This window comes from Anguilla anguilla, chromosome 1, assembly GCF_013347855.1.
Source record: "Anguilla anguilla isolate fAngAng1 chromosome 1, fAngAng1.pri, whole genome shotgun sequence".
Classification (NCBI taxonomy): domain Eukaryota; kingdom Metazoa; phylum Chordata; class Actinopteri; order Anguilliformes; family Anguillidae; genus Anguilla; species Anguilla anguilla.
Genome location: NC_049201.1, coordinates 84,207,055 through 84,220,891, shown reverse-complemented (window position 1 = coordinate 84,220,891; position 13,837 = coordinate 84,207,055). Strand labels below are relative to the sequence as shown.

The window sequence follows — 13,837 nt, the reverse complement described above, 5'->3', positions numbered from 1 at the left end:
AGGTAAGAAGATAGTACATGTTCCTTGGAGCACCACGAAGATGGTGGCAACAACTTGCCCTCAGACTAATTTTGAACCCCTTGGTGCTCGGTTCGTTGAACCCTTTCACAAGAGCCATTTGCTCCCAGTTTTATTAGTTTCTCCCTGCATGGTTCGAGTGGTCAGAGGTACAGCCTGTATTCCAGTAGGTAGTTTTGGGCTGATGGACACTGTCTTGCATCCTCGCATGCCAATTAGCTTGTTGAGTTAAGCACAGGTAGTGAATTTATCTGAAGGAGTTACAGAAGTGGTTCAGCCACTCAAAGGTGGGATTTTAGCATTTGTATCTTCTCAGGAGGGTCAATGCCAGACACCATACTGGCCCTAGATTTGGCAGTGTTGCCAGAGGTAGAACAGGTGAAAGTAAGATCTTTACAAATGCAGGTCGGTTTTCTCTGTTCACAAAGGGGATTTGGGTTGCATCAACCTTATCTCACACAACATCCCTTTGCTCAAAGACGTACCAGTCTGTCAAATGTTTAGTAGAATCCATCCCTCACATTAGGATGCAGTTAAGGCCCACATTTATCAGCTGCTGGATAGCCAGGCTATCCGGGAGAGTAGTAGCCCCTATGCCTCTCCCATCATCCTGGGTAAGACATTCTGAAAATGTCTTGATAATGATCACCAATCACTAATGGTCTCTTGCTCCAAATTTATTAAAACCTGCTGATAAGGAGCAACCTTTTAGTTTTCTAACATTACAAAAAAAGAAGAAAAAAAAACACTTAAATCTTCACCTGGTTGATTTGCAGCTTATGTTCAGACTGACCAGAGGTTACTCTGTGGTCATGTGTAAGTCAAACTAATATTCACCTTATTTTCTATGACCTTTTCATCTGCTTTGGGAACGTTAATGAGCTTTTACTGCTGATGGGTGGTCATGGCTGAAGCTCTGTAACGGAAGCAGTCCTTGCTTTTCTAACCCTTCCGTTCCAATCTACTTCTGCTTTTTTGTGTGCAGACAGTCATCTGCACTCAGCCAACGGGTTCAGGTAGCTGTACTGCACAGGGAATCCACAAGGGGGCTAGAGAGAGCACAGTGTTGCGTTGCAGCTAGTAAGCTGGCCCTATAACACTTGAGTTACACATTCTTATCTTGGGTGTTGAAAAACATTAGAAAATAGAAATATTTGATGATGAGAACAGGTCATTTTGCCCCATATTGGCTCATCTCACTTCCCAAGGCACTAATGATATACCTGCAAACAGCTGTTCTGTGTATTGGAGAAAATGCTTAGGGGATGAATAGGTGGCAATATTTAGGAAACCACGTTTCTGGGAATTAGACCAGGATACTAGGGTAAACATCCCTACTCTTTTTGAAAGTGCTTGAGGATTTTAATGGCCACAGTGAATCAGAAACAGGATCAGCCTCAGTCAAAGGATGATGTTAACTCAAGTTTTCTCATGTCGTTTCTCATTTCCACTGAAATTGCTGTTTTGGACAGCCTCATCATCATCAGCGTACACAATGTTTCTTGAGATACTTAAAGAGACGTTTCAGGCGAGATCCACAAAGAAGACAGACATTCCAGTAAAGAAACACTTCCAAGTTCTGCCATAAGGGGTCACCACACTGCTGCCTATCAATTTTTCAGATGCCTGTTGTATTGTATGTCCCATAAAAAGCTTTGAATGAAGGGAAAAAAAAGCAACCATTACCTCAGTTGTTACTTGATATAACTTCAGTCAAAACAGACAATTCACCTTAAGTTCGTCACAAATTCTTTTTTATCAATTTTTGATATTCATTGAAAGAAAAACAAGAAAATACTGTATTGCAAAAGTGCGTACCAGTGTGTGAATTCAAAGTAAGGTATATTGCCCAGCCCTAGTTTGAATACAGCTTTCATGCAGGCTTTGTTGGGAGGATTCCTTCAGCTTGCGGTCTGTTTAACACCATGAGGCATAAAGACCCCCCATGCATGTTTGATGCAGGAGGAGCCGGAGGATGTGTATGAGAATGTGCACGAGAATGTGCATCCCTGCATCGTCCCCATAAAGGATGTGACTCAGAACCCAGAGGCAGATGGACCTCCCAACTGCAATTAAACTGTTCTCTCCTCTGTCCGACTGTCAGTCACACACAGATAGCAGCTCTTCTCATGTTTTATGTCTCTTTTTTTCAGATGTCCCAGACTCAGCTCAGAGTGACCTCCATCTTTAATGATCGATGCTTATTTTTCATTTATTCAAAAGGTCAGGATTCATTCTGAATGTGCACAGAGACGATTATTTCTCCACCAAAGTTGACTTGAATGGCGTGTGCTACCTACATATGTACATATGTATGTGTGCAGCTCTCTCTCTCTCTCTCTCTCTCACTGGAAGAATACAAAGGGTAGCACATGCTTATTGGCAAGGACATTTACCTGAGCCTGTGTGTGGTGACTTGAGCGTTAAGAAACTGATACATGTAGGCCACGATATAAAAGAGCCTACTTTTTTGTTGGCTGTAGCATACAGACAATTTTAACCCGTGAACCAGTATTTCTGCATTTTTATTATGTGCAAAATGAAAATGCAAATCAAGAGATTTTATTTATTTTTATGCAAAAAAAGGTTGCCTGGAGTCCCTGAGCTGCCTTTCTTTCTGTATTCAAGAGAAAAACATTTGATATCATCCAAAATCATTTGTGTTTAATAACTGATTCCAGACGAGAGATCTCTAGAACCTTCTTTGTGTATCACTATCCCCGTGTGATTTATATTCTGGCTCCAGAATGTCTGTTCAATTTGACACAAACTTGTTTGTAATGTTTTAAATGCGAATGTTAAGTTAAACGTTAAGTTAAATGTTTAGTTTTGCATACTCTGTCTCATCATCAGTACATGTTATCTGCAGTGGACAATTCATTAATGTAATTAATGTAATTAATAGATTCTCATTTCATTTCGATATTTGAGTGCTCTGAACACATACTGTAAGCCTACCGTATATCACAAATAAGCAAAGGAATCCTAAAATCAGAAAGAACAGAAATTAATTTTTTTGAATTTTGACAGAACAGACAGGTGTTTGCACCACCGTAATCTTTCATTTGATCTTTTCAATTCCAAAACAGGAAGCTTGACTGAAACGACCCAGACAATGACTGAGACAATGCACGCACAAGCACGCACAAACACGCACACACACGCACACACACACACACACACACACACACATACACAGCCCTTTGTATTATTATCCTTGTGAGGACTCGCCAAAGACTACATTCACCTGCTAGCCCTTAAACCTAACCTTAACTGTTTTAACTGCATGCTTAACCCTCCCCAATTTTAACTCTGACTCGAAACTTAACCTTTAAAAAAAGTGTGCACCAGCAAAATGTCCTCAGTTCATGGCATTTTCCTCATTTTGAATTCAGTTTGAGGAGAACTGGTCCTTACATTGATAGAAAATAAAGTACACGCACATAATCTGTTGAAAGTGTCTTGTCTAAAGTTTCTTTGTACATCAGTGTGTTTAATAAATAGATTTCAGTAGAAAACTGAAGTTGTAACGTACTGACATGATTCCAGTTCTAGTAAACAACATTTTTGACAAATTCCAGTCTGGTTTTAGAGCTCTGCATAGTACAGAATCCGCTCTGTTGAAGGTATATAATGATATCCTTCTCTCTGTCGATTCTGGTTCCTGTGCCATCTTAGTCCTGCTCGACCTCAGCGCAGCATTTGATACAATCGACCATGGCATTCTCTTAAGATGCCTGGAGGGTGAAGTTGGTCTGCAGGGCTCAGTATTACTATGGTTTACTTCCTACCTGAAAGAAAGAACCTTTTCCGTTAAAGTAGGAAACTGTTCTTCATCCCCTGCGTCCATTAAATGTGGCATTTTTTAGGGCCTCTTTTATTCTCACTCTACATCTCCTTGGCTCTATTTTTGAGAAACATAATATTGTGTATGTACTGCTCATTAAATAACTTTTTAACTGTCTAGATGACATTAAATGCTGGATGGAATTTGAAATTTTACTATTTGTTTTTAAAGTCCTAAATGGATTAGCTCCACAGTACATCACTGATCTACTGACTCCATATTCTGCTCCCAGGTCACTTAGGTCATCAGCAAAACAACTCCTCTCAGTCCCCCACTCACGTCTTAAAACTAAAGGGGATCGGGCTTTTTCTGTTGCTGCCCCCAGGCAAAAAACAGAAAAATGCATTAACAAAGGTGATCAAGGTCTGTAGCAGTATCACAGGTACGCAACAGAAAAGTCTGTCTGATTTGTATAACAAACAGTTGTTGAAGAAAGCAGAATCCATCCTGTCCAATAGCACAAACCACCTGCACCTAGAGTTTCAGACCAGATACAAAAACTCCTTCATACTCTCAGCCATTTCACTGCTAAACTCCAATAGAAAAAGGTAATACCAGCAATTGAGTTAATTGCCTTGGTACTGTTTTCACTGCTGCACAGCCAATTGCCCCTCTGGGGACAAATAAAGTTCTACTTGACTTGGATTTCACATGTAATCACTTGGGTTTTCACATGTAATTACATGGGAATTCATGTGGGAATTTACATGGACTTCACCCATTAAACAATGAATATGTTTCAAAACCACATTTCCCAAATGCACATGTTCTACATATTGCCCATGTGATTTTACCATGATATATTTCACATGTGATGATCACATGTGGTTCTTTTTCACACAAGAATCACATGGGTTTTTTCATGTGGGAATTTAATGCGTTTGTTTTTTTTGCTGTTCATGGTACATTGTGATTAGCAGGCATAGAGATAGGTGACATCATTCATAGAGACAGGTGATGTTTTTACTGATGAGGAGGGGAGTAGGAGGGAAGGAAGGAGGGGACAATACACAGCTTGGGGTTGGACATTTAAAGAATATTTTGCCCAGGTGAGGAACAAGAGTGAAAAGCAGGGAAGGCCAGGTGAGTGGTGGTCGTGATGACTTCAGGGACATGGGACCTGATTAGATGCATTTGTGTGACTATTTATAAGTATTGACTGGAAATATGTACATTTTTACCTTATCAACTCAAAGCATTAACTTCACTTTCAGAGCTATTTAATTTTTCTGACTTTGACTTTCTGACTTTTTCCAGTTTTGGACATAGCACAATGTTGGAAATTAAATGTTTTACATTATGATGAGCACAAGTACTTGGCATAAAATATCTACAATACTAATCATGCAAGTATTGCATTGTGAAACTGCTATGCATTTAATGAACACACTAAAATAAAATCCCACAGTCGTCTATAAAATACAATAAATACAGTGTGAAGTTTTATACTGAATGTTCTACACTGAATGTTGGGTAAAGGTCAAGCAACCATCTGTTCATCAAGATACATCTTATTAAGCAAGCACAGTTGTCACGGTACGGGTAGGGGGGACCCAAACGCAGAGGGAAAAGAAAACACAAATCCAAAATGGGAGGGGAACAAAGACTTTACTATAGACAGGCAAACAAGCAGGGAACAGACAAGGCCACAAAGGGAAAAAACACGAACTCAAAAAATCTCTAAATAAAACAGAAAACAAGAGGAACTCAAACACGGGCAGGGCAGAACACGGTCAGGGCAGAACGCAGGCAGGCAGAACACAAGGGCAAATCAACAAGTCAGGAACAAAACGAGTCAGGAACAAAACTAGTCAGGAACAAAACTCAAGCAGGCAGGTACATGGAAGTCAGGGAACAAACACAAGCAGGCAGGTACATGGAAGTCAGGGAACAAACACAAGCAGGCAGGTACATGGAAGTCAGGGAACAAACACAAACAGGTAAAAAAAAAAAAAAAACCGCAGGCAGGTATAAATGGTCTGAACATTCATCGGCAACAAACACAAAGAACCAGCACCCGAGTCAAGGGAACAGAGAACTTAAATAGACAGGGGTAACAAGACACAGGTGAACTCAAAAAACAATCAAACAAGAAGGAGGGGATAAGACACAGGTGGGAACAATGATGGGATAACGAGACAATGAAACAATCATACAATTAACAGGGGGGGAGCAGGACACAAAACAGAAGTGCCGCCATCTGGCGGCCCAACAGGGGAAACACAGACAGGAAAACAGGACCATGACAACAGTAATTCCAGAGCATTCACCATTCTTCCTCTCATTTATTCAGAGAAAATGGCAAACAATATGTGGATATTTGTTCTACTGGCAGTATTAGCAAGTAGGTATGTCTTATTCAACAGCATACATTTAGATGTCAGAAAGATTACTTGTGCTGCTATGCAATCAAGATTTATCTCTAAGGATGAATAAATCTGTTCAGATATAAGCAGTAGACTTCATTTACTATTTATCCCGGGGGATGGATTCATAATCAGAATAAAATGTTGGGGTTGTCACAAACTGTGCATAGATAAAAAGGTAAGCCCCAGTGTAGACCATCACTCCACCATTCCACATTTAAAAAAAATTGTAAACTGGCCCACACTTCAATTACAATAATAGCTCTTTGAAAATGATTACTTTTGAATTTATTTTTATTTTGTTTTCTAGGGACGTATGAATGTTCTACAGAAGATATGTTATCACAAATTTAAAAAAAAGTAATTTCTGGTCAATTTCCACTCCATTCACGCATTTTGATAAATAAAGTTGAGGACTATTGCTTAATTAGTCTCTGTACGCTTGCATGCATGTGCAATGTATATGTGGGAGCATCCAAAAAATGCAGAATGTTTTTGCAGCTGAAAAATTGTATCACATGCTTCACTAATGGGACTCCAGTGGGGCTCTCTTGGTAAAATCCTTTTTACATTACATTGTTATACAATATTCTGTTGCCATTCCATTTTAAATTTATCGCGCTAATTCTGCGATAGGGGATGAATAACATAATTACGAAAATAACGTTATTTAGTTCCGTGCAAGGTTGAGGAATTAAAAAAAAAAAAAAAAAATTAAAAAAGCTAACAGCTACTCGTATTCCAGATTAGTGGACCAGCAATTGCGGGCTCATTTCTTAGAATTCTGACTTTATTTCTTTAAATAGTGAGTTTTTATTTCTCACAATTCTGACTGCAAGTAAACAATTGTAGTGTATATTAAATAAATTTGCAATTGCGAGGAAAAAAAGCATATTGTGGGAAACACCATAAAAAATGACTTTAACTGACATAACTAAATCACAGTTACACAGGAATCTACGTGGGTGTGTCAAATAAAGTTGAATGCCATTTAGATAGATGTGTCAATTATGAAAGGGCTGAATATCAGCACTTTTATATGTGAGTTTCCAAGGCAACGTGAAACAAAGAGGCCAAACAATAGCCCAGAGCAAATGCTCTGCGTGAAGATTTTGACTAACAGCAAAGCAATGGGCATAATATGGCAGTGCCTCTTTTGTTTCGCTCCCTTTTTAGTTGAACCATCCTTCAAATATCTGACTGTTTTCAACACAAATGCAAAAGAGAGAGGGAGAAACCAGCTCTACATCACGTCCTATCTACCGAATACGAACGTGGTTGTCACTGTCAACAAGACTCCACACAAGAAAGAGCTGTCAATGCAAGGTGGAGAGCGTGTAACAGTGGAGGTACCTTCTGAGACAGAATTGATAGGCACTGGCAAAAATTCAAAAACAGTCATGATTCAGTCCAACAAATTCATAACCATCGTCTAAAATCTGAAGTAGAATTCAGTTGACACTTCACTGGTGTACCCAGTGACTGAATGGGGCCAAAGGTACTCTGTCTTCACTCCATCAGCTAAGGACCACCTGAAAGAGTTTGCTGTTTTTAGCTTGCAGGATTCTACTATCATGACTGTAAAGTTGAAGTGCGCTGTCAAATTTAAAGGTCAAACTTACCAGCGAAATGAAGATCTTACTGCCCGCATTCATGCATCTGAGATTGTCTACCTGGAGTCCGATGAAGACTGCACCGGTTCAAGAGTGGTGTCAGACAAGCCTATAGGCGTCATCTCAGGACATGCGTTTGCTTGGAACCACCCTGGGCTCACATGCCAGCATACTTTCAAACAGAAGTTACCTGTAGAAAAATGGGGTACATCCGTCATTGTCCTTCCACTAGAGTATCAGATCCTGAAGGACTACGTATATGTCTTTGCTTCTATGTCCCCTCAATGTCACTTACCAAATTGGTGCCAAATCTCAGGACATTTATCTCAATGCTGGTCAGTGGAAAGCGCTTCCAATGGATAAGAATACACCATTAGTCATTGTGGTGTGGGGATGGCTGGTTTAAGCAGCCACACCTGCCCTGGGTCAAGCTAATTAGACCTGGCCAATTGGATAATTGGTTAAGAATTAGATAATTGGCCAGGCTAATTAGACCTAGGAACAGGAGTGGCTGCACCTGTGCGTAGTGAGGTAATCACTGCGCACAGGTTAAATCTGCCATCCCCACCCACATCAGGAGCTCTCTGTCATGACAGGGTTTAACATCTGCTCATTTGGCTATACCATCTTGTCAAACCCTCGTGGAATAAATGTGGACTGTTTTAACATCATCTCCCTGTGTCTCTGTGCTGGAGGGCCCCAAGGAAAGCCACTTCGGTGGCCTGTGGCAGGCGTGTTTGCCACAGTCATCTCTTCCACACAGCCCATTCAAGTCCTCTACTATTGCAATGGTGGCAGAATTAGTGATGGCTCTGTATTTGACCCCTTCATCATGAATATTGTACCCAGTGACAAGTTCTGTCATGCCAACGTCCTAGAAGATATGGACGGCTTGAGTAACTATGCCCTTATTGTTGCCAAGACCAAGACATTAATGAAGTGCAATTTGATAACAATCGTCCAACCTTCAAGCAGCAGCAAGTCCAAGGAACAGAATACTCTTGGGGTCCTTACACCTATGAGAAAGGAAAATGTCACCACATTCTGCTGCATCACTCAGCTCCCATTGGAGTCTACAGTGTGGGCACAGCAAAACAAAATGGTTATGGAGCTCCTGCCTCTTGTGCTCATGAATAAAAAAAGTTTTTCCATCACACTTAAAGTAAGCATCACACTTAAAGTAAGAATCACACTTAAAGAATCAGCATAAGTAAATGTTTATATTCTGAATCCAGCAGTTTTAACCAGTTTAACACCCTCGTTTTAACGTCCAGGACTCTGAATACTGAAAACAAGTGTATCAACAGTTAAAAGTTGTTCTCACTTACAAATTCAACAGATAAAATATATTTATTTGATTTAATTTGGCAATTATTATTAAAGATAGTGATTGTGAATTAAAAATCACTGAATTATGCAATAGACAGAAAAATCTGTTGGGTCAAACTTTAAACACCCTAAATCCTGGGTATGTCACAGAGGGTCAGGCACGGACTGTGTTATCTGAAATTTTACAAATCAACATTAAAGTTGCCTCATGTGGTTTTAGGCAGGGCTAAACACTATGAAATTCTTCTTATTATTAAAAGGATTCCTGGATTTAAGCCCATCATAAGGACACCAAACATGAATATGTCAGTAGGTAATCCATCCAGTTACTGCATACCTCTTTAGAATGGAAAAATGGAAGTTTACACCTACGTATTTCTAATGAAGGAGTGAAGGAGTTTATTTAAACAGGTTGGTCAACTGACAACTGAGTTCTTTCTAGTGATGGCAGTGATGACAGGGGGATAAAAGTGGCCAGGGAATGCAAGGGATTTTGTAGCCAGTCAGATGAGGGGGATGATTGGGTGATTCCTGATTTAGGGAACCAGGTCTGTAGCAGTTTGACCAGGACACTCGGGTAAACATCCCTACTCTTTTGAAACACACAAGAACATGCATTCCTGCATCGTCCCCATGAAGGACTTGACTCAGAACTCAACTACATCACAGTTCATTTCTCCCGGAGGTCCAGGTAGAGCCAGGCAGACAGGGTAAAAAAAAAAAGATCGTTCATTATCTTCTGTTTTGCAGTACATTACCTCCATAATGGCATCAGTTTTTACTTCTTTTTTTTGAGGTCTGGAAAAAAAAGAAGAAGGAAGTAGGCTCTAGGGTACTGAGAGGCAATGTTTTCCTTCGTGTGGTTCCTTTATGGTAAAACCAACGAGCACATTCATTTGCATGTGCTTTGCATGTCTGAAAAGACCACACAAATGCTAACACAAGTCTCTATTGACATTGTTTCTAGCGAAATACAGTTACATAAGTGCGGATGATGAGCAATAAACCACCGATAAATGTGAAAATTGTGCAGATCTTCCCATGGGTAGCTACCATTTAATATTATTGTAAAGTGGAGGAGAAAGCCAAATTCTACCACACTATTCAAAGCCTGTCTGAATAATGATATGACTCATAAAAGGCACTTATTTCTTTCATATCTTTCAGCTATGACAAATGCCTGCCAGAAACACAGCACTGGTGAGAAAACACCTCAGATGTAATTTACATGGCTGTGGCCAGGCCTAGTCATTTGTGGATATAAAGTATGAAGAGTATGGGCACCAAATAAAGCAGTGCTCTTTGTAATGTAATGCCAATTCATTCATTAAAGGCATGCTATGCAGGATTTTCACCTTGAAAATATTATAAAACAACCAGAGGTGGACATTCCAGGGGTCAGAAAGTAAAAGTCCTGCCGTGTATTTCATCCACCCCTGAACTCAGCCAGCTGATTTAGCTCTACCTCCTGGCTGAAGAATGATGCTCATTAGCAAATCCAGGTGACTGGAACAAAATCCTGGGATGAACATTTACTTTCTGAACCTAGATTGTCCACCTCTGAAAACAACCATGATCAGTCTCATCGGATTGCTATGATGCATTGAAAATCAATGTCTGTGTTCACTTCTGCCCAGTCCTTGCTTCTCTGGCTATATTTGTTATTCATTCCATTTGGAATGGTCCTGGGTGTGACCCTTCTTTCTTTGTGGGGTGTATCTGAAAAGCATGTGGCTAATAGAGGAAGAGGAAGAAGAAGAAGAAGAAAAAGAAAAAGAAGAAACATGGTGTGTTTTAGCCAGGTTGGTGCTGGAGTGGTTAGCCTTGGTGGTTAACCAGCGCTAACCAAGTGTCTGGTCCGCAGCCAGCAAAGTTGGGCAGCTGCCGTTATTAGCCAACCTCAGTTATGTTCGGCAGCAATAGCCGGCTGGTCACGTTTGCTGTGGTCTGATATTAACCCCTTCCTCGTCCATTTTGTGGGGTTCTGTTAACTCACTCAGGTCACAATGTAGAGTTTGACCTTTTAACCTCTCCCGTATATCCAACCAGTCACACACAGACCCACACTCACAGACACACACACACACACACAAAGACCCACACTCACAGACACACAGACACACACACAGACAGACAGACAGACAGACACACACAGACCCACACTGACAGACACACACACGAACACACACACACAGATCCACACTCACAGACACACACAAATGTAGACTCACACTTACACAGACACACACAAACGCAGACCCACTCTCACACACAGACACACACGGACCCACACTCACACACACACACACACACTCACACAAAGATCCACACTCACAGACACACACAAATGCAGACCCACACTCACACACAGACACACACAAATGCAGACCCACTCTCACACACAGACACACACACTCACACACACGGACCCACACTCACACACTGACACACACATTCACACCTCAAATGACAACCCCCGAACAGTTCCTGCTTCCTATGTCCTGGCTATCCTGGCCGAGTGCTTTGAAGCTTGGTGAAATGGCCGAATTATTAAGTCTGACAATGGACATTAAAAATAATGCCGTAACTTAACAACAGACTTAACAAACTTTTCTTTTTGATTGAGTAACTTTTCTTCATTGAAGGCTCTGTGCTTATTGTGCTCAGCCCAGGAATTTCTGCTCCCCCGGTTTCCATTTCCTCTCATTCAGAGCTCTGAGTGATGGAAGTGAAGAGGTTCCCTTCTTGGTCACTCTCAGCCAACTTCAATTTTTTTTTGTCTTGAAGAAGCTCTTTGATTCCACTAATTCCAAGTAACAGCCTCTTTTCTGTGACAACAATTATGGACTTGATTACATCAAAAAGTAAGTGATTGTCAGTCGCACTGGTTAGTGGCAAAGGTATAAAATGGGTTATAAATACCTGATGGCTGCAGCCTGTCTGTAAGTCGCTTGGTATTTCCATGTTAAGAATAAATAACATAAACAAAGGCAGACAAAGGGTTGTTCTTTCGTTCCATCATCATGAAAAAAAGAGAGCTGCTTTATGATTAATCTTCTCCCACTCCAGAATAAAAACAATGTTCTCCTGAAAATGTACTACTGTGCACTCAAGGCAAGAGTAAACACAAGGTATTGATAACGGAGCTGGCAGTTGTTATTAAATATACCTGTACTAATGACTATTATCTACTATTATCTACTATTATTTCGATTGTTTTGTGTGTTGCCGTTAACTTACGGATCAGAACACGCAGTGCGGTAGCATGACAGTTAAGGCAGGCTAACATTTGTAAAAGTAAACAGTGCGTGATGTCAACAGGAACAACAAGAGAGGCCAATAAAAAGGGGGATGAATGAGAAAGAGTGTAAAGGGTTGCCAGGCAACACACATTTATTGGCAAGGACACCTACCTGAGCCTGTGTTTGGCGGCTTGAGCGTTATGAATGATAATTAGATTAATTGAAATTAATTAAAATAGTTGGTTTTCCACCCTGCTGTGATCCATGAAACGAAACGGCACGTTTTTTCCGATGATCTCTTCCACTGTTTGCGTGAACTTCTGTGACGTAATATACAGCGGGCCGAGTTCTGTTCCAAACCCAAGAACGCGAGGGGGAGAAAGGCCAGTCTAAGGAGAGGCTCCTACACAGCCTCTCACTAATCAGAGCGTGTTTCTTAACACCAACCCACACACAAGAGTAATACATTTATATATATAAAAAAGCAGGAAATTCAAAAATATATCTCAGTATATTTTCACAATGTATTTGATATTTATGTAAATATATGATGTAAACTGTATATGCTTTGAGGTATTTATTACACATATAAGGGCACATATTAAATATATGCTATACATGTAGTTCCCATACATATCCATATGTCATTATTCCATACGGAAAGAAAGAGTCGAATGAGTCTACCCTTCACATGCTTGCACGCTGACGAATATATATTGCTGTGAAATGATATTGAAAAGGCACGCACGTGGAGCTTCTCTCAGCTTTGTCGCATTTCAATAAGGAGAAGTTAATGACTGAAATTAGCGGACAATGTAACGTTGTAAGTGAGGTCTTGGCTCACTTCATGAGTTGTACCATTTCCAATTTGAGTTGTCAAAGAAGTGTTTTTACATACCATAGGATTCTGTACTTCCACCATTTCCCCAGTTCCTGATTCAATTCTCATTTTTTTCTTTTCCTTTTTTTCACTTAATGGGTGGACACCTTGTAAATCCACGTAGCCGTCTCCTGGGTTAAGAAGCAGGAAAAGGCCAAATTTTATCAGTACACCTTGTATGATGTACACACAGTGTAGCATTTGCAAAGAGACATTACATTACACACCTAATACATCCTTAAAACTATATTTTATTTTTGGATCATAGCATTAAACGAGAAAACCGTAACAATATTGTGAGTTAAATGAATTAGAACAAGTGGCTAGAGTAGTCCTTTTTTTTTTCCGATGGGACCAGTACTTCCCTGCCAACAGTAACCATCCGTCCTCAGGCCAATTATACCAGCCACAGTCAGAATTAGTACACATAGGATATCATAGCAGATGACGGGGTGCGTCACCCATGCTTTTCATTCGAGGTTGCTCGTCATTGAGCAATCTGTTGCTAGGGGATGTAACAATGCAAAATATGAGGATGTAAA

The 13,837-nt window shown here is 40.4% G+C and overlaps 1 long non-coding RNA gene across 1 annotated transcript; it reads right to left on the bottom strand.

The window, feature by feature from the left end:
* Window positions 1-7,614: 7,614 nt before the first annotated feature.
* On the bottom strand, window positions 7,615-8,202 carry LOC118213462. Its single transcript, XR_004762422.1, has 3 exons — window positions 8,140-8,202; window positions 7,854-8,034; window positions 7,615-7,763 (listed from the first exon to the last, which is right to left on the bottom strand). It is a non-coding gene; the product is annotated as an uncharacterized LOC118213462 (long non-coding RNA).
* Between the last annotated feature and the right edge of the window lie 5,635 nt (window positions 8,203-13,837).